The 23,713-nt window shown below is 35.0% G+C and overlaps 1 protein-coding gene across 1 annotated transcript in view; it reads right to left on the bottom strand.

The window, feature by feature from the left end:
* Nucleotides 1-11,792, bottom strand: part of LOC149173705 (uncharacterized) — a 39,151-nt gene extending 27,359 nt beyond the window's left edge. Inside the window, exon 1 of the mRNA XM_089424708.1 lies at nt 11,364-11,792. The gene's annotated coding sequence lies outside the window, so the exon portion shown is untranslated. The remainder of the gene's footprint in view (nt 1-11,363) is intronic.
* Nucleotides 11,793-23,713: the final 11,921 nt, after the last annotated feature.

A 23,713-nucleotide genomic window follows, 5' to 3' on the forward strand; every position in this document is an offset into this window, starting at 1 on the left:
GGGGTGTTAATTTTAGGTATGTTCTATGCTTAGAGCAATTTATTTCAATTTTCACTGTTAGCTCAATATCTTTTCCAGATTAGCAACCACATCAACATTAAAGTAAACTGCAAATAGAACATCAACATAAATCGCAGAAGACAAGCCAAGACAAGAGGACACAAGATGTGGCGCTAGCCAGGGACAAACCCCAATGTGGGGAAACCCTTGATCAATTCTTCTTATATGTTCTTCAATAGCTCAGCAGGGAGAGAGAGAGATAGTACGTTTACAACAGAAGTCAACACTTTGACTTATCTAAATAAGAGCATAGATCATCCATCTCTAAGAAAATGATACATGAGATCAGTTGAAGAAATGTTGCTTCAACTGATTCTCCAAGGTGACTCCTTCACCTATCGTTGTGTTGCATTTTGTCATCATGTTGCACCTCACCGCGCTGCACCATGCTGCACCCATCATCACTATGCTGCATCTCATCACACTTCATTAATCATGATTGTACCCATCACAGTACTGCATTATATGCCATTGTTGAACCATGTTGCCATACTGACCTATGTGTTGGCTGCACCTTGCTTGCTTGTTGTCCTTAGCATGCTTGTTGTCCCTAGCATGCTTGTTGTCCTTAGCATGCTTGTTGTTGCATGCTAGTTGTCCCAACAGTTCCTGGCAATTCCGGCTGTTCCGACTGTTCCCAGCAATTCCAACAATTCCCGGCAATTTCAGCTGTTCCTATTGTTTCCAGCAGTTCCAGCAATTCTCTCAATAGTTCCGGTAGTTCCTGGCAGTTCCGATAGTTCCCGGCAGTTCTTAGCAGTTCTGACTGTTCCCGGCAGTTCCCACAGTTCCGGCTGTTCCCAACAATTCCAGTAATTCCCGGCAATTCCGGCAATTCTGGCTGTTCTTGGCAATTCCAGCAGTTCTCGGCAGTGCCGACTGTTCCTGGCAATTCCGATAGTTCTCGGCAGTTCTAGCTTCTGCCCTCTAGATTAGGGAAATGTTATCTCTTAAGATCTCTCTTCTATTAAAACCCAAAGACAAGTAGAGAGGAAGAGATCCCATGTGTGTTGAAAATGACTTGAAGGCCACCTCTATTTGTACTAAAACGTTGAGCACAAGTGAGGTTTATTTGGTTGTCAGCCGACCTTGATGAATTGTCCCATAACACAAATAAATTCATATCTCCATGAATACTTATCGGAATCGGATGATCTTTAGATCAATCCTACACCTCTCGATGAGAGGGATCCGAGAAAAATATCAACTTCCATTAATAAGATGACCCACATGGAGTTTGGCCCTAGTTGCCAATTTTAACATGGGGACAACTCATTTTCCAAAACTTGCTCATTCCTTGATTTTCTTGAAATCAAGAAACTCATGAATACTAAAAACTAGAGGTAAATAATGTGTTGGGCCCAAACAAAGCCTTGTGTAAACAAAGAACCCATAATCGGTCTAGGCCAATGAACCCCATATATTAGCAAATAAATACCCCTCATGCTTACTATCTTGGACCCATGTGACCCTTGCCACACATGTCCTATCATTACTTAGTGAAACCCTTACACGATCTTCTTCATTTTTTGTGGGCCTCGTTCCTTCAACCTCCACAACATTAATTGGACGACTTAGACACACTAACCCAAACATTCCCTTTTTAGGACCTCCAGGATGCTTTAGGCATTTTGATCCTTGCAATACCCTTCTTTGCATTCTATACCATGTTAAAACTTTATTATTAAGAAGGCACAACAGAAATAGTCTTAACTTTGAAAGGAATTGTGTCTTTCCTCAAATTCCTCCACAACTACTTCATCGGCCTATTATGGATCTATAAGTTACAATTTATTATAGATCTATATGTTACATCTTATTATGGATCTATATGTTATGTCTTATAGCCTTGTCTCACTATCTACTCACCCAAATCAAGGTTTGCACGTTGCATCGCATCTTAATGTGTTCCAATCATTATTAAATTCTACCATGGAGTTAACAATTAAGGCCCAAAAATTTGACCATTCCTTTGAAAAGAGACTTGTCAAACTCAACTACTCTTTTGCCAACCAACCTATGTACTAATTGCATCATGTCTTTATCTTAGACACACACACCAAAGAAACACAATTTCTATACCATGGGACATTCATCAACTCAATGAATAATCTAAAATTTGAGGGGGTAGGGCATCACTTGAAACTTTTTTCATGTGGAACTATCAACATTACCTTTTGTCTACCAAACACTATTTTTTTGTCGTGACATGTACAAAGTTTATTAGTTAGTTTTTGACTTAGTAAATAGCGATTCAAATCACCACTTCTTGAAGGCTTCAAGGCACAATAACTAGGGCCATTATAGTTTCAAATGTTACCAAAATCGATTTTGGAAGTGATATGGGGAAGAACATGCTATTGCAATCTTGCACTAGTTGAAGTGGGAGTAATGCTTGTATAGTTTAGTTCACCTCGTATCAAAACACAAGTGATGTAAAGGAATGTTGATTCTCCTCCTTCCAACTTTTTTACTTGCAAAAAACAAAATACAAAATAATGACTAGCATGTCTGCTAGCTTTCCTTTTTTCCACCAGACCTTGACAACATGGCTAAACAAATATATGTTTGTTTACAACACAAGATATGCATAAAGGAATCTTTAAATGTGAATATCCATTTCCTTGTTCCGTTGAGAATTGAATAGTGGCTAAGTAGTTGGTGCCCCTATTTTCCATTCTCTAAAATAGACAAGTTTTTCCCCAAGACACAGACTCTTGACCTAGGTGTAGATGACACCTCTTATCATTTCTCTTATGATCTATGGATAGAACATGTCTAAGCAAAAGCACCTCTAAGCTTCGTCAATGCACACATGTAGAGGGAATGGATGCCATGGGGAAAGGCAAAGAAATACAATGAATGGAATGGATAATGGGGAATCCAATGCAATACTTTTGGGGAGAAGTTGGGAAGTATCTATCCAAAATCTCGTGAACAATCATGGATCATATGATTAAAAATGCAATATATAGTATGCGCGATTTGTAGAACCATTAGTTCAAAGCAACAACATCAACATGCCAAATAAATTTTAGTATGAAGAAGAAGGGGGTGTCACCTTAGATAATTCGGCAATCATTTGTCCCTGTGGCACCAAGGACGATGCCAAGAAAACGATATGTTATAAAAACTATGAGGTGTGAAAACACACTTGTGGTACTCATTCTAATTGTTACAAGATGCATGACTACAATCTACATATGAATGAATACGAAATACATGAAATGCAACCATTCATGTTTAGGATGTGCTAGTTTATAGTATTTAATGAGGGTGTGGGATTTTATCATATATGATATGTTTAATGAGCGCATGGTGTTTTAACTTAAAGTTGATATTTTTTAATATACATTTTGAAAAATTATGTATGGATGAACTTGATGGCAAACAAAACTTAAAATTTGCTTGGATTTTATTCTCACTGGATTCAAACGCAAATCTGAATGGGTAAAATGAACCAAAGATGGGTAATAAAGTTATAAACTCGGGATGACAAAAAAAAAAAACCCAAAAACACAGAAGAGTTACTTTGTTGAAAATAGCAACAAGAAATGCTAAAAATAGCATTGCTATAGATAGCATTTCAGGATATATTCCAATTTTAATTTGTCCTTGAATTAAAATTGAGTATTAAAATTTGAATTTAGTCTCACCAGCTGTTTGAAAAATAATTAATTGATTCGTCTTGAGTTAATTAGTTGAAGAAATTCAAACATGAAGTCTTTGTGAAGACATGCAACAATTAACCCTTTGATTGAGGAAGTTATCCCTTAATCAAGGCGATAAGGATGACTTGTAATTAGTTAGCTCAGTTAACTGAGTTAAATCCAATTAAATTAGTTCCAAACAGTTTGAGGAACTAATTATGAGTTCAGTCAGTTAATGCATGCATACATGAAACTAGTGTACTCCAAAAAACTGAATATTCTCTCATAAAAAACTCATACATGTCAGTTCAGACAAAGACCCAGTTGAGATTAAAGACAGGGACATTGTACTATCAGTTGGAGGAATTTTCCTATAAAGGAAACTCATCCATGCAGAAGGAACAAGGTTCCTTGAGGATTGCACAGTTTTACAGTGTGTAAGAGCAGTGTTCCACTTGGTTGAAGGTGAATCATCCCAGAGGAACAACGCAAGGAAATAGGAGGCTTGGAGGGCAGAGGAGAAGGTTTGTGAGAAGTCTTGTTTGCCTATGAGCAGCATTGAGGGATTGTACTGAGAGCTGGATAACTTAATAGCTAAAGCTTTGTGTAATCCTGAGATATTTCCACCTTGTATGATAATACAGATAGTGGGGTTTTTAGCTGAGGCTTTCCCCAGAGTATTCTTTGTTTCATGTGTAATTGATTCTTCTTCTCTATTATATGTGTTTTGTTTGATCTTGCTCAAATCAATTAAGCTTCCGCAAGTTTGATTGTAGAAGTAAATTAAGTATTTTGCCTTAGTACATTGCATAATCAGTTTAATCTACAGTTAGAATTTCTATATGGTATCAGAGCTAAGGTGATCAAAGTTGTGAACAACATAACTGAGAAGGGAAAAGTTCGAAGTTTGAAGTTCTTGATTGCAGGTACAAAATCGATTTCTTATCACATCTCAAAGTTCACCAATGGCTTGAGACTCGAGTATGCCCTGAATGGCAGCTCAAATTACATAGCATGGAAAGATTGCATGGAAGCGGTATTAGAAGACAGTGGTTTGAAGGATTTCATTGATCAAGAAGTCCCCAAGCCAACAACAGCTAATGCCCAAGAATTGGCGGAATGGAAGAAGTGTGTGACGAGAGCGAGGAAGATTCTTCTAGAGGGAGTTCGAGACCATATTGTCTCGAGTCTCCATGGGAAGGAGACTCCATTTTAAATGTGGAAGACATTGAAGGACCTATATTAGAACAGTAGCGACCAGAGGAAGCTGGCGCTCAAGGACAACCTTCGAAAAATCAAGTGTGAAAAGGGCGACATGATTTCTACATATCTAAACAAGCTCACCACCTGCAGAGATGAGCTTGGAAGTGTAGGAATAACAAGAGTCGATGATGATATGGTGAGTCTTGCTCTCCTCGGTCTTCCTAAGAGCTGGCATAGCTACCAAGACTCAGTGAATGGAAGAGAGAAACTGTCAGATTGGGAATGACTGTGGTCGGATCTCATGCAGGAGGAGATCAGGAGGAGCACACGAGATGGTTCTTCATCCAAGGAGGATGAAGAAAATCTGGCCTTAGCGAGTAAGGCAAGGAAAGGGAAGGAGAAGGATTCTCATCCCAAATCGAATTCTTCTCATGGAGGGAAGAAGGGTGACAAATCTAAAGTGAGATGCTTTAATTGTCATGAGATGGGTCATTATGCGACTAATTGCCCATCGAAGAAGTCCAAGAAGGGATCTGAAGGTGAGGCATTGGCCTCTCAATTCGAGATGGACTTCACCCTCATCGCATGCATGGTTTCATCAATGATGAGTTGTGGTTGGTTTCTTGACAATGGAACCTCATTCCACATGACCGGCGATAAAAGTTTTATTCAGTACCTTGGAGGAAAAAGACCTCAAGATACTCATAGAGATGGGTGACAATGAAAGGTATAGTGTTTCAGGAGTGGGCACGGTTGCTTTTCAGAGGGAGCATGGAGCTTCTATCACCTTGACAAATGTGAAGTATGTGCCTGGACTAAAGAAGAACTTAGTATTGATCGCGATATTGAAGTACAAAGGCTACGATGTTGTCTTCAGTAAGGGAAAGGTTTTCCTTAGACACATCACCACGGGATAGGTGAAACAGATAGGTTCACGGGTACAGAACATGTATGCTCTTGAGGTTCAAAATGCATGCAAAGCCTTGAGGACCAAGGCCAATGTTAGAGACTTGGTGGTTGAGAAGGAGAGTACATTACCTCTCAACATGCAGCCCTAGAAGAAGTCTCATACAATTGTGGTACCTCTCAACATGCAGCCCTAGAAGAAGTCTCATACAATTGTGGAGGAGCCACAATTGGAGATGTTGAGAGGAGACCGAGTGGAGGCATCCACTCATGCAAAGACCTCCAGTAGGTGGAAATTTCGAGCCAAGTTAGCAGAGGGATCACATGCAGCCATACCTCCAAGTGTGAGGTGGAGCAATGTCAAGTGATAGTCCCATGAAGGCTGAAATAGGGGCAGGATCCTTGAGGTACCCAACCTCTTTTATTAGACCTTGCTACGGGAGCCCCAACGAGTAGCAGGACTGGCTGAGTGGGTAGAGACAGATGCGGGTGGAGCGGCAGAGGGAGCTTCAGCATCAAAGGGTGTTTCTAGCCCAACAGGGAGGTCAGTTGGGAGATCAGTTACTTACTTCTCAATAACTGAGTTGCAGTGCAGCAGTGGGCAGCACGATGCAACATGATGAGAGGAGGTGCAGTGCGGATGCAAAGCTGGGAGATAGGACCTGCAGCAACACGGATGCAGCATTAAAAATCAGTGTGATTGATGCAATCATAGATCAAAGTGACAAAGGCTAGAGCAGTCAGATACTGAAGAGCACAGAGGTGCAAAGTTTTCAGTTGACAAAGGCAATAGCAGTCAGAGACTTTGATGACAGAGGCATCATTCTGATTTAGGTTGGATATTTTTCTGTTTCTAGAGTTGCTGGAGCAACAACACTTGAGATAAGTGTTGCATGCAGAACATTCCAAAGGTTCGGGATCGAGATCGAGTTGAATACCTTTTTTGTTGAAAGGGAGTGTTGAAAATAGCAACAAGAAATGTTAAACATAGCATTGTTATAGATAGCATTTCAGGATATATTCTAATTTTAATTTGTCCTTGAATTAAAATTCGAATTTAGTCTCACCAGCTGTTTGAAAAATAATTAGTTAATTCATCTTGAGTTGATTAGTTGAAGAAATTCAAACATGAAGTCTTTGTGAAGACATGCAACAGTTATCCCTTTAATTGAAGAAGTTATCCCTTAATTAAGGAGATAAGGATGAGTTGTAATTAGTTAGCTCAATTAACTGAGTTAAGTCCAGTTAAATTAGTTCCAAACAGTTTGAGGAACTAATTGTGAGTTCAGTCAGTTAATGTATGCATGCATGAAACTAATGCACTCCAGATAACTAAATATTCTCTCATAAATAATTCATGCATGTCAGTTCAAACAAAGACCCAATTGAGATTAAAGATAGGGACATTGTACTATCAGTTGGAGGAATTTTCCTATAAAGGAAACTTATCCATGCAGAAGGAACAAGGTTCCTTGAGGATTGTGCATTTTTACAGTGTGTAAGAGCAGTGTTCCACTTGGTTGAAGGTGAATCATCCCAGAGGAACAACGCAAGGAAATAGGAGGCTTGGAGGGTAGAGGAGAAGGTTTGTGAGAAGCCTTGTTTGCCTATGAGCAGCATTGAGGGATTGTATTGAGAGCTGGATAGCTTGAGAGCTAAAGCTTTGTGTAATCCTGAGATATTTCCATCTTGTATGATAATACAGATAGTGGGGTTTTTAACTGAGGCTTTCCGCAGAGTATTCTTCTGTGTTTCATGTGCGATTGATTATTCTTCTCTATTATATGTGTTCTGTTTGATCTTGCTCAAATCGATTAAGCTTCCGCAAGTTTGATTGTAGAAGTAGATTAAGTATTTTGCTTTAGTACATTGCATAATCAGTTTAATTTACAGTGAGAATTTCTACATACTTCTTAAGAGAACTAGAGCAGTAACGGGTAAAATTTCAAGCTCCCAAATCACACAAACAAAATGAACAAAAACAAAATAATCTCCTACTGAAGAAATAATGACACAAGTGAATTAAGTTTTCATATTGCATGACATATTTCCCTAGGCGTCATTGGAACATCCTCAAACAGTGTAATTTGGGGACGCTTCTTCCCCAGTCTCTATTTTATCATTTCTTCCTAATAATATTACTTCCTCGCATCTTTTAGTTTTTAGATTTCCACAATTGTCTTTTCAACTCCTATAGTAGATTATCACTGATTATACTTCCTAGACCCACTGAACAACTTTTTCAACCAGTTGTGGAAAACAATAAAATTATTGAACGCTGATGGGTGACATAGTGGTTCAATTGTAACTTGGTTTAGACCAAGTGGAACTCCTGGATGATTTGTTTGGAAAGAGTACCACCTAGTCGCTTGATGTGTTCAGGACAATTGTGTTGTCTCTGGAGTTAATAAGAAGTGCTTTCAAAAAAAAAATACGCACACAGTGAAAAGCAAAAGGGCATAGTGGAGAGTGGAAGGGCAGATAATTATCATGGGCAGCATGCAATAATTCCTCAAAACTACTTTTGACAAACTTTATGCATGATTCAGGTAAAATTGGATATCAACCAGCAAAAATTTCAATATAAGTTCATGTATGGTCACAATATTGAGAGTTTTCAGAAATATTTTAATCTAGAACCCTACGCATTAAATTTAACCCTAAATTTCATATATATCTGCGCTCATTTGAGAATTGCGTAAAACATCTATGGCTATAGTAGAGAAAAATACCATGAGAGAAACCATGGGTTAAGAATGCCATGGGAAAAACCATGCATAGGAGAATTTTATGTTTTTTTTATTAGTATTTTTGTTTGTATTTTATTTTGTTTTATTTTAATCGAGTCAAAATGTTAAATATTACAACATCTTACCATGCTGGGTCGGAATTTTATGCCTTTTATTTTTTTAAATTTTATTTTACTTTTATTTTTATTTTATTTTGTTTATTTTGACCGAATCAAAATGTTAAACATTACAACATCTCTACCATACTGAGTTGTAGAGCGCCTCTTGGCGCAATTATATTAGGTGTTATTAATGGAAGAAAACTTAATAGCATGTCAGCTTCCAAAGACTACTCAAGTATTTTAGGCCAAGGAAAATGTCCACAATAGAAAATGTCATTGGAAAAATTCATATGGAAAAACTAAAAGTAGGGGAATGCCAAATTAAAACTGTGATTTTTGGAATTCTATTGTAGTGAACCTCTATCTAAGATTCTAATAACACTATTTCATTTTGTGTCCAAATTTGAGCCTTCAATGTCCCTCCACGTCACCCATCAATCAAATATCAAAATATTTATTTAAGAACTCAATCTCGTTGCTTCGTTGAGAAGTAAATAGTGGTTAAGTAGTTGATGCCCATATTTTTTGTTCCCTACAAAAGCCAAATTCTATCCCGAGTCTCATACTATTGGCCTAGGTGTAGATGACACCTCCTATCATTACTATTATGATCTATGGATGGAACATGTCTAAGTAGAAGCACCCTGAGCTTTGTCGATGCACACATGTAGAGGGAATGGATGCCATTGGAAAAGGCTAAAAATACAATGAATGAGATGGGTAGCGTACTAGCGAGGAATCCATTACAAAACTTTTGGGGAGAAGTAGGGAGGTACCTCTCCAAAATCCCATGAACAATCATGGATCATTTGATTAAATGAATTTTAGTATGAAGAAGAAGGGGGTGTCACCTTAAATAATTGAGCAATCATTTGTCCCTATGGTGCCATGGACGATGCCAACGAAACAATATGTTGTAACAACTATGAGGTGTGAAAGCACACTTGTGACACAAAATCTAATTGTCACAAGCTGCATGACTACAATGTGCATATGAATGAATAAGAAATGCATGCAATGCAACCATCCATACTTATGATATGCTAGTTTATAATATTTAATGAGGTTGTGGGATTTTATCATATATGATATTTTTAATTGAGGAATGGTGTTTTACCTGAAAGTTGATTTTTTTAATATACATTTTGAAATTATATATGGATGAACTCAATGGCAGACTAAATTTCATTCTCACTGAATTCAAACACAAATCTCAGAATCTGAACTATGTGGCATCTGTTCATAAACCACCAAAATAAAGGAACTTATAAACTAATGGTGGACTAGGAAGGAAACATAAAAAGTAAAAAGAGCTAGTACTCTTAAAGATTAAGCACAATGGCAAATCTTTCCTTTTGATTTCTCTTCCTCTAAATAAAATGAAACACATGTTTAAGTAACCATACCAAAGATGGGTAAAACAAGAAACTTGGTATCGCACAAAAAGGAAAACCAAAGAAACATAGAAAAGTTACTTTTTCAGCACTGACAAGTAAAATTTCACATACAAATTGAATAAAAACAACAAAGTCACCTCCTCATGAAGAAACAAAGACAATCACACACACACATTAAATAACAACAAAGTCACCTCCTCATGAAGAAACAAAGACAATCACACACACAAATTAAATAACAACAAAGTCACCTCCTAAAAAAGAAACAAGGACACAAGTGAGTTAAGGTTTCATATTAAATGATATATTTCCCTGGACACCCCTGAAAACATCCTCAAGCTGTTATTGTGGGGAAACTTCTTCCCCACTCTCTATTTTTTCATCTCTTCATAATGTTATTACTTCTTCACTTGCATCTTTCAGACTTAAGATTTCCACAGTAGCCTCTTCAACTAGTACAGTAGTTTATTATCACTGATTATACTTCCTAGACCCACTGAGCTACTCTGGTCTACTCTTTAAACCAGCTATGAAAAATAATAAAATTATTGAACGCTGACGGGTGAGACAGTGGTTCAGCTGTAACTAGTCCCGGCCAGGAGGAAATCCTGGATGATTTCGTTGGAAAGAGTACCACCTATCAGTTTAGCGCAAGGAAAGTGCTTGATATCAGTGGTCTCACCCAGGCCACTTGACTTGTTCAAGACAATTGTGTTGCTTCTGGAAATAAAAAGCAGCACTTTCAAAAAATAACAAGGTACGCATGCAGTGAAGAGTAGAAAGGCATACTGAAAAGTAGAAGGCATAGTGAAGAATGAAAGGGCAGAGAATTATTATGGGTGGTAGGCAACGATTCCTCAAAACTGCTTTTGACAAAGCTTCTGCACGATCCAGGTAAAATTGGATATCAACTAAGACAATTCAGCTAAGAAACTGACCAAAACCCTGTACTCCTAAATCTAAACTCACAGAAAATTGCCAGAAAAATACACCACGAAACGAGCAAAGATTTCCGTAGGAGTTCGAGTATGTTCACAACATTGACAGGTTGCAGAACTATTTTAATCTCGAACGCTACGCATTAAATTTAACCCTAAATTTCATATATATTTAAGCTCTTTTGCAGAACTGCAGAAAACATCTAGGGCTAAAGTTGGCCCCTGACTCTCAAACAATTCAAATGGCAGACAAAACAGAAACCCTGACAACCTACCTTTTAACGGCCGTGGCTTTGTAAAATTTAAATCTAAGAACCCATAATTTTTCACCATGAATTACCAAAAAAAAAATCCCTACCTTGGACAATGTTGGGTACTTTTTTCCGCTTCGACCTGGTTCAAGGTGCCGACTAAAACGAAAAATATCAATTTCTTTACCGCAACCCCATTAAGAAAAAGGAACCCTCCGCAACGATAAATTCCAGCTTATATCAATCAATGCCTCGAAAACAATGTAGAAACAAATTAACAGGCTCGCAGAGCTCTGGTGAACACAGCCCAACGATATAGAACGCACCCGCTAAAGGTGAAGTCCTGGTCAAGCTAATGATGAAGTCCGGGTCAAGCAAAAGCTTATGATAGATATAACACAGCTTTACAGACAGATATCTGTATATATATAGTATATATGTTTCTAGAAGCTTGAATAACAGATGAAAAATTGTAAACATTGTGGAAATATAGTTGGAGGAGGAGAATGTTGGCCGTTTGTTTACACGCGTTGTTCGAAATCCAACCAGGTCTATATTTGAATGCCAAATCCTGTTACATGTATTTTTACTTCTACTAAATATGTTTATTATTTTTTAACGTGATTTGCCTCGCGGCAATCTCTCGCTTAGAGTTAAAGTTGAAGCGCTTGAGAAGGCATGGACAGAGCTATGAGAAATTCAGGGTGCATGTTTGTTACGCTCGGTTCATGTATCTTATATATCACTGTGTAGGTTTTTTTTTTAAGAGGCGTATTTTAAATTTTTAAGTATATTTTTTAATTAATTTTATTTAAAATTCGGTAATTTTATTAAACTTGTAAATTTGAATTTGTTTAGTTAGTATAATTTAAGTGTTCTAAATTTTTAGGATTTCTCATTACTTATAATGTCTTTATTGTTGAAAATTATAATAAAAAATTTTCAATTTGATTTTGTTTTCATTAAATTAGAAAAAAATAGAATTTCTACATCATTCTATATTTTGGATGATGTTAACTTGTGTGACATGGCGACATGGCTTGCGTCATCAAGTTTATTATGTAAATTTGAGTTGGAAGAATTAGAGTTCAGTTCTACATGTGTGATTGCTAATTTGTAACAAACAATGTTAGTGTTTTCAGTTAAACTAGTTTCAACTTTTCGAGGAACTAGTGGAAGGTGAGTTAAGCAGTGGGGCTTTAGTCAAACTCAATGATCATCAGCCCAAAATAGCTAGTGCATGCAGAGAATTTGAGCTATTCAGTTGAGGTGGAGATTTCAAGGCAATGTAACATCAGTTGTAGAATAGTCTTGAGTGTACAAGTGTTGCATGCAGTCACATGATCAGCCTAAGGAATTGCGTAATTCAATTAGAGGAATTTCCTAAATAATAGGAGCCAATTCTTCAAGGAATAGCGCAAGGAAATAGGAGCTCAAGCCGAGGCAAAATTTGACTAAGTCTGGGTCAGAGGCCTTCAATGAGCAGAGAAATAGGTTGTGCACTTGCAAGGTGAGCTCAGTTGAGCAATGCAATTGTAATACATCTCTATTCATTTGATTAATGCAAAGAGACATTGTGATTTTTAGCAGATTACTTTCCTTGTTGCATGTGTGTTATTTCTTCTTGCATGTTTAAATTTTTTTGTTCTAAATTGTAAATTAATATCCACAAAACAGTGCTATAAGTTTATATCTTATAATTTTAATTAAAACTTTATAAACAACTACAAATCTATAACCTAATTTCTACCTTACAATTTAATAATAAAAAATTACAATTTTACTAAAATTATATCATTAAATAAATATCACTAAATTTCAACTAAAAACATACAACAACTAAAGTGCACCCTTTAGAACTAGAATGAAAAGTACCAGATTAAATAATAAAAATAAATCCAATAATCTTGTTTTTTGCTTCACTATGAAATATTTTTTTAACTATTTGAGTATTTAATTATTGGATTGGAACATACAACAACTAAATTGCACCCTTTAGAACTAGAATGAAAAGTACCAGATTAAATAATAAAAATAAATCCAATAATCTTGTTTTTTGCTTCACTATGAAATATTTTTTTAACTATTTGAGTATTGGATTGGAACATACAACAACTAAATTGCACCCTTTAGAACTAGAATGAAAAGTACCCGATTAAATAATAAAAATAAATCCAATAATCTTGTTTTTTGCTTCACTATGAAATATTTTTTTAACTATTTGAGTATTTAATTATTGGATTGGAGATGTATGTAGTGTTGTGGATTAAAAGTGTTTGGTTGGAAGATTAAAGATGTTTGTATCTCTAACAAATAGTAATCTTCATCCATGTTTACTATTTATTATTGATGTAAATGTGCTAATAACTTTGCATTCAAAAAATTTAATGAAAATTATTAATATTTAAAAATAAAATAAAAGGTAATTAAATTTTTATTGGATATAGATAGAAATATTAGGTTTTTGAATTATGTATTTTTTTTCCTAAAATTGAGTTTTTTAGGTATTTATTTAGATGTTTATTTAGAAAATAATCTAAAGATATAAATATGATGTTGAATTTAGCATATGTTTGTCTGAAATGAGATTCCTACATGAGGGGAGACAATTGGTGATGGCTAAAAGCCTTAGAGATTATGGCATAAAGAAGGACTCCTCTATCTTGTTGGTTGCAAGTATAAAAGGAGGTGCCAAGGGCGTGGGGCATCCTCTGCTTCAATGCCCATGTCTTTTAAGGAGGCCCTGAAGCCAGATTTCAATCCTAAGTCACACAAAGAGCTCTTGGGTCAAGCTTTTGTGGTAGAGCATTCATCAAACACTCCCATGCTAGAACTGAATGAGCTCATCAACAAGGAAAGGATGAAAGATTTTAAAATTCAAGCAATTATATGTCGTTTCAATGGCTTTTGGCTCTCGTCTTTGGCTCTACGGGACTAGATTCATCAGAACTAGTCCTAGAATATTGAGTTGTTGTTCTATTTGAAGGGGTTTTTTTGTAGTTTTCTTTAAAGATCTTGAAGATCGAAAAAGGGTTTTAGCCCAGGGTCCCTGGTTTCGGGGCAGAGCGAGTTTGTCAATCCAGCCATCGTTTCCGAAGTTTAATCTGCTTACTATGAAGTCCTTCCATGTACCTGTTTGGGTTAGGCTCCCAAACTTTTCCCTTCAATAAATCTTACCAGTTATCTTAGAGGACATTAGAGACTCTGTAGGTCGCTTTATCAAGGTTGATAATGAACAATTGTCAAAGGGCTTCATAAGCTTCATCCACATATGTGTGGAAGTGGACCTCAGTGAAGGTTTTTCCAAGCAAAATTGTCCTCAAGTGGGAAGACAAGGAGTATTCCCAACCTCTAGACTATGAAAACATTGCATTCAAGTGTAGAATCTGCCAACAGCATGGACACCTTCAACATGTGTGTCCCTTTCCAAAAGGGATTGTCAGATCATAGGAGGTGAAGAGAAAAAATTGCGGTTGTTAAGATTCAAAGACAACAACAAGTGCCAAGAATTTTGCAGTCAAAAGCAGAATAGCTCCCAGGAACAGAAGACAACAATGAAAAGTATAGCATCTCGAGATCCAGGGCAGCCCCTAGTGATACTGCCATAGTCCTCGACAAGAGAAAATGTTTCTCTAAAGGAGGATAGATCTTTAATTTCAACAGTGCCTGTAGTTTGCTAGAAAAAGAAGAATCATGAGTCGGACCAATCGGATGGTGAGAAAGACATGCCAGTCTTGGTTGATCCGGTGGCTATAGCAATTTCTCAAGAAAACGAGCATTTGACTTTAGCCTTAGTTATGACAAATAACTTTGTAGGATGGAAAAAGAAAACCCATGGTTCACCCTGGTCTTTGAATACTGAGATGTAGTAGGAATCTTGTGATGTATTATGTTTATCTGAAAGCAATGTAATTTTTCTTTTGGATAATGAATACAAAATGTAATAATTTACAATAAATAAATAAAACATATGTTTATCCAAGAGAAAATTTAAAAATGAAAAAATAATTATTTTTAAATCTAATTTGAAGGAGTATAGGAAAAGCAATTAAATGATAAAGTATTAGGGGATAGTTTATTATTGGAAGTTGGTTGTTGGGTGGTGAAAGATTTTAATGAGAATATAATAGCATCTAATTAGGGTAGGTTTTGATAGGGTTTTAGTTTGATTATCTTATTTCTTCTTCATGGTTTATGTAATTATTTTTACTTCATACATTGTTTAACGGTACATTTTGATTTGGTGACATTTGTGGAGTAACTTGTACCTTGTGTTCCATTAATCTTAGATTATGATGTAATATAATGTTGTTTCTACTAGAATATTAAATAAATATGAGAATCTTAAAAGTTTTTATTTTAAAGTCTAAGGGAGGATAAGAATATTTTATATATAAAGTAGAGATTTTGTGTTTTTTATTTTGGAAAACTTTATTAGGGTACATGAAAAATGTACTTTCACTTATTTTTTATGAATAGAAATTATAATTTTTTTCAAAAAAAATAATATTTGGAATTTCACAATAATAATAATATGATACTTTTCATTAATATCTTTTTAGGAACTACAACAATAATCATTACATAGTAACCATGGCTAATTTCAACTTCATATTGAATGTTTAAATAGTGAAATAATTGCAAGTGAGATTTCTCCACCAAACATAACAAACTCAAGAAATTAATTTATCATAAGTTACAAATTACAATTGTAAAACAAGATGAAAATGTGACAAAGATATTTAAGAGAAACAATTAGTGTATCAAATTAAAAATGAAGAAATTAGAGGCTCACAAATCATGTTTCTCCAAGTGGTAGAGCTAGAACTAATAGCTCATTGTCATGTTGAACTTTTCTCGAATTTGAATAGAAGTAGTCCTAAGGTTTTACAAAATAATAAGGTTCACAGTACTGCTAAGAAATAAACTCAATTCAACCAATTTTGTATGGTTCAATAATGGGTTGTTTGAAATGCCTCATCATTCACGATGGTATAACCAATTCAAGCACAATAGTCAATACCTTTGTTACTATGTACAACTATAGTAAAAAATATGATGTATGTAATTTATTAAAAAAAATCAATAAATACCAAACCATAAATCATAACTAAGAATAGCTACTCCAAGTGTGCAAATACACTAATGCAAAAACATTCCTAACGAAGGGAAAAAAAAATAAGTCAAGAAAACCAAACGGCCAGGCTTACTCTATTTACTACCTCCTACCTAGTACAACCTCACTCAAACATGAGTAACATGAGTGTGGGTTCATTTTGACTAGTAGATGTCAAGTTGTACATGAGATTCACCATATGCCCCACTCCAACCACTAATTACTAAAGGTGAAATGAACTTTTCTTTCTTAACACAATTTGTTTTCATATTCACATTAATACTTGTCTCTTATGGAAAAAGTAATTCATAGCAGAAATTATTGTAAGATAAAAAAATTTATGACAATTTTTTTCTAATTAAAAATGTGTTGAAATTATAAATTTAAATCATAAAAAATAGAAATTATAATTTATATTAAATATTAAAAAAAAAAACATAAACAAAATTTCATTAACATCGTGATTTTAAAAGGGTTAATGCAATTTGATTTTATGTTCATTTTTGTTAACTTCTTCTTTATAGTGCAAAGTACTTCATTATTTTTGGTGCAATTAAACTCTACTAATTAAAAATTATAATTTTATTTAATAATTATTACTTAATTAATTTATTAATATAAAAAATTAAAATTATTTATTAAATATTATAGTAAATTATAATAATAAAGTTATTCATAGACCAATAAAAATAATAACAATAAAATCATTTAAGTAGTATAGATTCAATAACCTAAAAACTAAAATCATTTAAGTAGTATAGATTCAATAACCTAAAAACTATTTTACTTTTAAATAGTGAAAAAATCCATACCATTGTTAAAAGCTTATTTAAGCAAGGGTTACATAGTGGTTGGTACCTTCCCCTTAACTTAAATATAACTTAATTTAACAAGGGATACATAGCATCTAGTACCTGCCACGTAGCTTAAATATAGCTTAATTAAACTAAAAATAATAAAAACAAAGATTTCAACACAAAAATAAAACAATTAATAAAATATTATATTGTTGAATGTCATCGCCATAAATTAAAAAATATGATTAACTAATATTGTTTATATTAATATTTTTACATTTAATATATATGTTTATTTTGTATATATAGGTATTTTATTTTTTATTAATATATATAATTTTTATAATTAAATTTATTAAAATATCTTTTTAATATAGTAATAAGTCATCTTAAATTGAAAACGTGGAGAAAAACTATAATTTAAATAAATAGAAATAAAAAGGAAATAAAAAATTAGTAACTAATAGAAATGGAAGTTAGTAAACAACCCATAATAAGACCTCAACCAATCACCTTACACATAAATAAATTTAAATAATAATAAAAAACTAACAAAAAGTGAATTCCCAATGTTATTGGTGAAAGACAAACTAATACATAGTCGAAGGCAAAATTGAATGCATAATATCATGCCTAGGGCAGGTATAATAAAGACACAGATTTCATCACAAAATAAAACAACTAATAAAATATTGTATTTTCTGTATTGTTAAAAAATATTGTATTGTTAAATGTCATCACCAAAAATTAAGAAATATGATTAGCTAATATTGTTTATATTAACATATATACATTTTAATATATATATTTATTTTATGTGTGTGTTTTATTTTTTATTAATATATATAATTTTTAATAATTAAATTTACTACTATAAGTTTTAATACAATAATAAGTCGTCTTAAATTGAAAATATAGACAAAAAAAAACTATAATTCAGTGAAATGGAAACATTAGAAAGAAAAAAAATAAATAAATAAATAAGAAATAAAACAAAAAATAAAAAATTAGTAACTAATAGAAATTGAAGTTTCTAAATTTAAACTATGGATAAGCTGCATAAATTTTTGGTCAAAGATAAATTAATATGCAATTAAAACAAAATTAAATACTTAATACCATACCTATTGTAAAGATAATAATAATAATCTCATTTAAAAATTTTATTTAAATAATATAGTAATAATCTAATTTAAAATTCTTTGTTTATGAGAAAAAAATCCTTTTATAACATAAATTTGACAAGGACCAATCAATTAAAAAAAACATATTTATGACAAATTAAATTGTTTCTAAAACTTTGTTAAATGTATTATCCTAGAGACGCTAGAGTATGTCATTTCAATCTCCATACCATTCCTTCACACGAGCAATGACGAGTGGTCGTTGGGATTAACTCTCCGTGTACGGAGGTTGGGGCCTTGAGCTCAGTTTAGGCCACAGTCCAATTTGAGTTCTAGTATTGACAATTTATAAGTCAATATTAGTCAAACATGAGTTTAACAAATTGATTACAATATAACTTACCTTCAATATATAAAAATATATAATTTATTTTTGTTATTTGGTTGTTTATGGTATAATCATCATTTGCGTCAAAAGGTGCAAAGATATGTCAATATTTTATTTGGTTTTTTTTTACCCTTTGAATAAAATTATTGTACTTACCTCACAAGTTAGAAGGAGAATGTAGAAATCTATTGAGCTTGTTTCAAGAAGGTAAGGGCACAGTTGACATTTTGGGCTTACAACCAAGTTTAGCTTGGGTATTCTCATCGATAATGAGTTGTTTTCAAGAAGCTTGGGGCTTTGCGCACAGTTGGACTTGCACCCAATGCAAGTTGGCTAACCTCTTATACACGGAAGGGTTGTGAATATTGGAATTACACTAGAATTTCATTAGTGATTTATCTATCAACACTGTTCAGTGTACAAACACTCCCAACCATGGCGAGAAAATGGAAACTTGCCACCCACGTGACAATGAGAATGTGGGAGCCTAGTAAGCAACCTGTAATTGAGCTAAAGTGCTTTTCATTGATCTGATATTGTGGGGGTGTGAATATTTCGTGCACATAAAAAAATACATTCCAATTTTGCTAAAAAAAATTGGAATTTTCCAAAAAACTAGTTTCGCAATTAATTTGATTTATTTTGTCTATTACTAGTAGAAGAAACCTACAATGTCAATTTTTAACAGATGCAGGAGTTACCATTTAAATAAATAACATCCCCTTTATACCCAAAAATGGGATTAAAATTTAGTAGCACCTATCTGTGAGAGTAATGCAAAAACATTTTTCATTTATTGGGCATCCTAAATAGATTGTAGGGATTCAAGTACAAAAGGGAGAGAGGGAGAGATGTTGAAAAATTCAATTAAACCTGGCCTTCCAATATATTGACAAAACATATACAATGACCAATCCTACTTGAGTAGACTTCTATTTGCTCTGTCTTTGTTTCTCTATGCACCATGTGTTAGGATATTCCGACACATATGAAATAGTTAAGTACAACTTGGTCTAGTATAGAGTTAGGTATAGAGTTAGGTAAAGTGTGTTTCTTTACTATGTACATTTTGTAACTTACAATCCGACGGTCACGATATGTAGTGATCCGACGTTTCATTCTCTCCTCGGTATTACCGACACTTGATCCGTGGCTTAACACCCGATTGGTCCATGATCTCTATTTAAAGAGCATGGAGGGTCATTTGTAGGTTAACCGTTCATGAGAGAAGCTTATGTAAATTTTCATTATTTTATTAATAAATTGTCTGAAGTGGCCGCGTTGGCTCAGGCCGTGGACTGTTTCCGTCTTTTAGGGTTTTAACCACGTCAAAAGTACTGGTGTATTGATCTGCGATCTGTTTGTGAGCGGTGTCCTTTGGTGTTCTGTCTGAGGAACTTACCCTGTAAATTCCTACATGGTATCAGAGCTATTTGAGGGCCGCGTCCGTTGGTGATCCAAATATGAAGCCGGTAGAACTGCATCCGACTACTGTTTCCTAGATCTACTGTTTCTGACTGCTTTCGGGCCAAGAGGACTGCTCTGTTGTGTTGGGAGCATCTGTTCCAGTGAGGAACCCCTTTCGTTTCACGCGAAAAGGTTTCTGGTAGCCCTAGCTGCGTCATTTTTAAGATCTGGAGGTATACAGTGTTTATTTGCAGTTTACAGTTATTTTCTCTCTGTTTATTTCGGTTTTCGGTTTATTTAGTTTTTTTTATTACCCGATCTATACCTTTTATTTCTGCATATGCTCTTTGCCCTGCAACTCTGTGCGATCTGGGCAAATCAGAAATAGAAAGGAAGGATTTTTCTCATGCGTATGCTCTTTTCCGCTGCGCCTTAGTGTGATCTCGGAAAATCAGAAACATTGAGGAAAATATTTAGTTTTCAGCTAAAGCTAACTTCGAGCCGCAAGGTTCATTTTTCAAAATATTTAGTTTCCGGCTAAAGCTAACTTCGAGCCGCAAGGTTCGTTTTTTTTGTATATCCGTGTTGGGTTTTTTGTTTTTTGTTTTGTAGGGAAAAAGAGCTTTCTCAAAGCAAGCACGTAACCCAAAGCATCAACCCCTCCCCCCCCCCCCCCTCTCTCTCTCTCAAACTTTTTGTATAGCTCACTTGGTGCAAAGCTAATATATGAGAGTAGAGGTCTTGGGTTCAAGTCTCCATTTTGTGGGGGCGGATTTTTCATTTTTGCACATTCCCGCACTTCGTCGGCGACTTCATCAAAGTTTCTTCAAAAAGCCATAACTTCTTCATCCGGAAGCCGTTTTCAGAACCGTTTTTTTGAAACAACCTAATTTTTTGAGATCTTTCCATTGAAACACTTAGTTTCAGCATCTGTAGCTTCAGTTTTTTTTTTTAAATGGAAAGTCCATGCCAAGTTATTCTTGACAACACCAACTACTTCCAATGGTGGTCCTACATTGTGGATTTACTTAGAAGTAAAGGTCTTTACAGAATAGCCACAGGCCAAGAGACCAAACCGAAAGATGAAGACAAGGCAGCTAAATGGGAAAATAGGCAAGACCAAGCACGTGGGTTGATAGGGATGTCTATTTCTCCAGATCTTAGATTCCATATTGCAGAACTTGATACTCCTGATGAAGCAATGGAACATATTACTAAAGTCTTTGGAATTAAAAATGAACTTAAAGCCCATCAACTTGAAAATGAATTGCTTACATTGGACCCCAATAATTTTTCTTGCATTGAAGATTTTTTGTCCAAGTTCAAGACGCTTATACTTCTCTTGGGAGGTGTTAAGGTTAAGAAAGAAGATAGTAGCCTTATCTACTCCATTCTTACTAAGTTGGGACCAGCCTACTCTGTGTTTGTTTCCACCTTCCATTCTATAAGAGAAGCCTTCATTTCTCAAGGACAAGCCTACAAGTCCCATTCCTTTGATTCCTTTTGTGATTCTTTAATAAGAGAACAAGAAAAACTCTTACACCTTGGTCTTCTTCATCTTGGAAACTCTTCTAAGAAAGCGTTAGCCGCCTAGCAGCAACCAAATTCAAAGAATCCTAAGAAGTCGTATCCTAAAAGGAATGGTCCTAAACCAAACAAGGGTCCTAAGCAATTTCCGCCTCAAAATGAAAAATCATTTCAACAAAATGATAAGACAAATAAGAACAAATGGAAGAAGACTGATAGCCATTGCAACTTTTGTAATTGAGATGGCCACTTAGAATCCAAATGCTTTAAGAAGATGGAAGCCTTGGAAGCAGCAATGAAGAAGCATAACATCCATTTGGAGCAATCTTCAACTTCAACTTCATCTTCAGGAATGACACTTTCTGCATGTGGTTGTCAAGCATCTCGGTCTGGCTATGCACTAAATGTATCTTCTTCTTCTCATTCTCATGAGTGGCTCATTGATTCTGGAGCTTCTTATCACATGGCCAAAAACAAAGCCATGTTTTCTTCTTTAAATAATTGTAACACCAAAAATATATATGTTGGTGATGATAGATATCTTAGTGTTGTAGGGACTGGAACTGTTCATCTAGACAATGGTCAGTTTAATGATGTATTATGTGTTCCAACCTTATCCTGCAAGCTTCTATCTGTATATCAGATAACCCATTCAGGTGAAGGTAAAATCGTTGAATTTTCACCTCACGATGTTGTAATTAAGGACCTAAGAGATCGTAGACAGATTTTAGCTACTGGCATTGCTGATGATTCTACAAGGTTGTATAAGTTTCACAACTTTGGGTCATCAAATCTTCCCTCAGTATTTGTTGCTCATAATGATGAAGTGAGCAAACTTTGGCATGAGCGATTTGGTCACTTAAACTATCGCTCTCTTCAGAATCTATGTAAAGAAAATATGGTGACAGGTCTTCCAATGGTATCTTGCAGAGATGGTGTTTGTTCTAGATGTGTACTCAGAAAACATCATCGGGACATTTTTTAAAAACGTGCCTCTTGGCACGCCTCAGCCCCTTTACAGCTCGTGCATAGTGATTTATGTGGTCCACTTCCAGTTGCTTCATTCTCTGGCTACAAGTATTTCTTAACTTTCATTGATGATTTCTCCAGACGCACTTGGGTATACTTCTTAAAACTCAAGAGTGAAGTATTTAACATGTTCTTGGCCTTTAAGGCCTTTGTTGAAAAACAATCTGGACATCAAATTCTTAAGCTAAGATCTGATATTGGCGGAGAATATGTTAAAAACACATTCATCAAATTTTGCACTGAGAATGGAATTCAAATGCAACATATTGTTCCATATACTCCACAACAAAATGGTGTAGCTGAAAGGAAGAATCGCACCTTAAAGGAAATGGCTAATTGTATGCTTCAATCTAAAGGACTTAGTCTTAATTATTGGGCAGAAGCAATTAACTGTGCAAATTACATAATAAATCGCACTCCTACTAAGGTTTTAAATAATATCACTCCAGAAGAAGCATGGAGCTCAATCAAACCAGATGTAAGTCACTTTCGTGTTTTTGGAAGTGAAGCATGGGCCCATATTCCAGATGAGAAACATAAAGCTTTAGAACCTAAGAGTGGAAAATGTATTTTTGTTGGATATTCTGAAGATGTCAAAGGATATAGACTTATTCCAATTAAGTCCAAAAATGTTATCATTAGAAGAGATGTAAAGTTTGTTGAAAATATATCGGCCTGCGAGCCTAGTTCGGCGGATGTGCCACCTCTCCCTATCTCTTCTACTTTTGAAAATATTTCTTCTTCAGATGATGAAAGCGAGGATGAAAATCCTCCCCCACCTTCTCAGGATCCTCCTTCAGCTCCTCAGCTTCCAAAATGGGTCCGTGCTACTCGGGATGCAGCAGGTGATCTTGCCGGTGATCCTACAGATCAGCGATGTACACGTTCTCAGTTCGAGAGAGCCTCTTCTTTACTGGCTCAAGCTTCAGTGAATTATGATCCTGACACCTTTGCAGAAGCTTCAGGCCATCCAGATTGGGAAGCAGCTATGAATGAAGAATATCATTCATTATTGGCAAATGATACATGGGATCTTGTTCCTCTACCAAAGGGACGAAAACTTGTTAGA

The sequence above is a fragment of the Pinus tabuliformis genome, chromosome 4_2 (genome assembly GCF_031772625.1).
Source record: "Pinus tabuliformis cultivar Carrire ecotype Pingquan chromosome 4_2, CPIR1, whole genome shotgun sequence".
In the NCBI taxonomy this organism is placed as follows: domain Eukaryota; kingdom Viridiplantae; phylum Streptophyta; class Pinopsida; order Pinales; family Pinaceae; genus Pinus; species Pinus tabuliformis.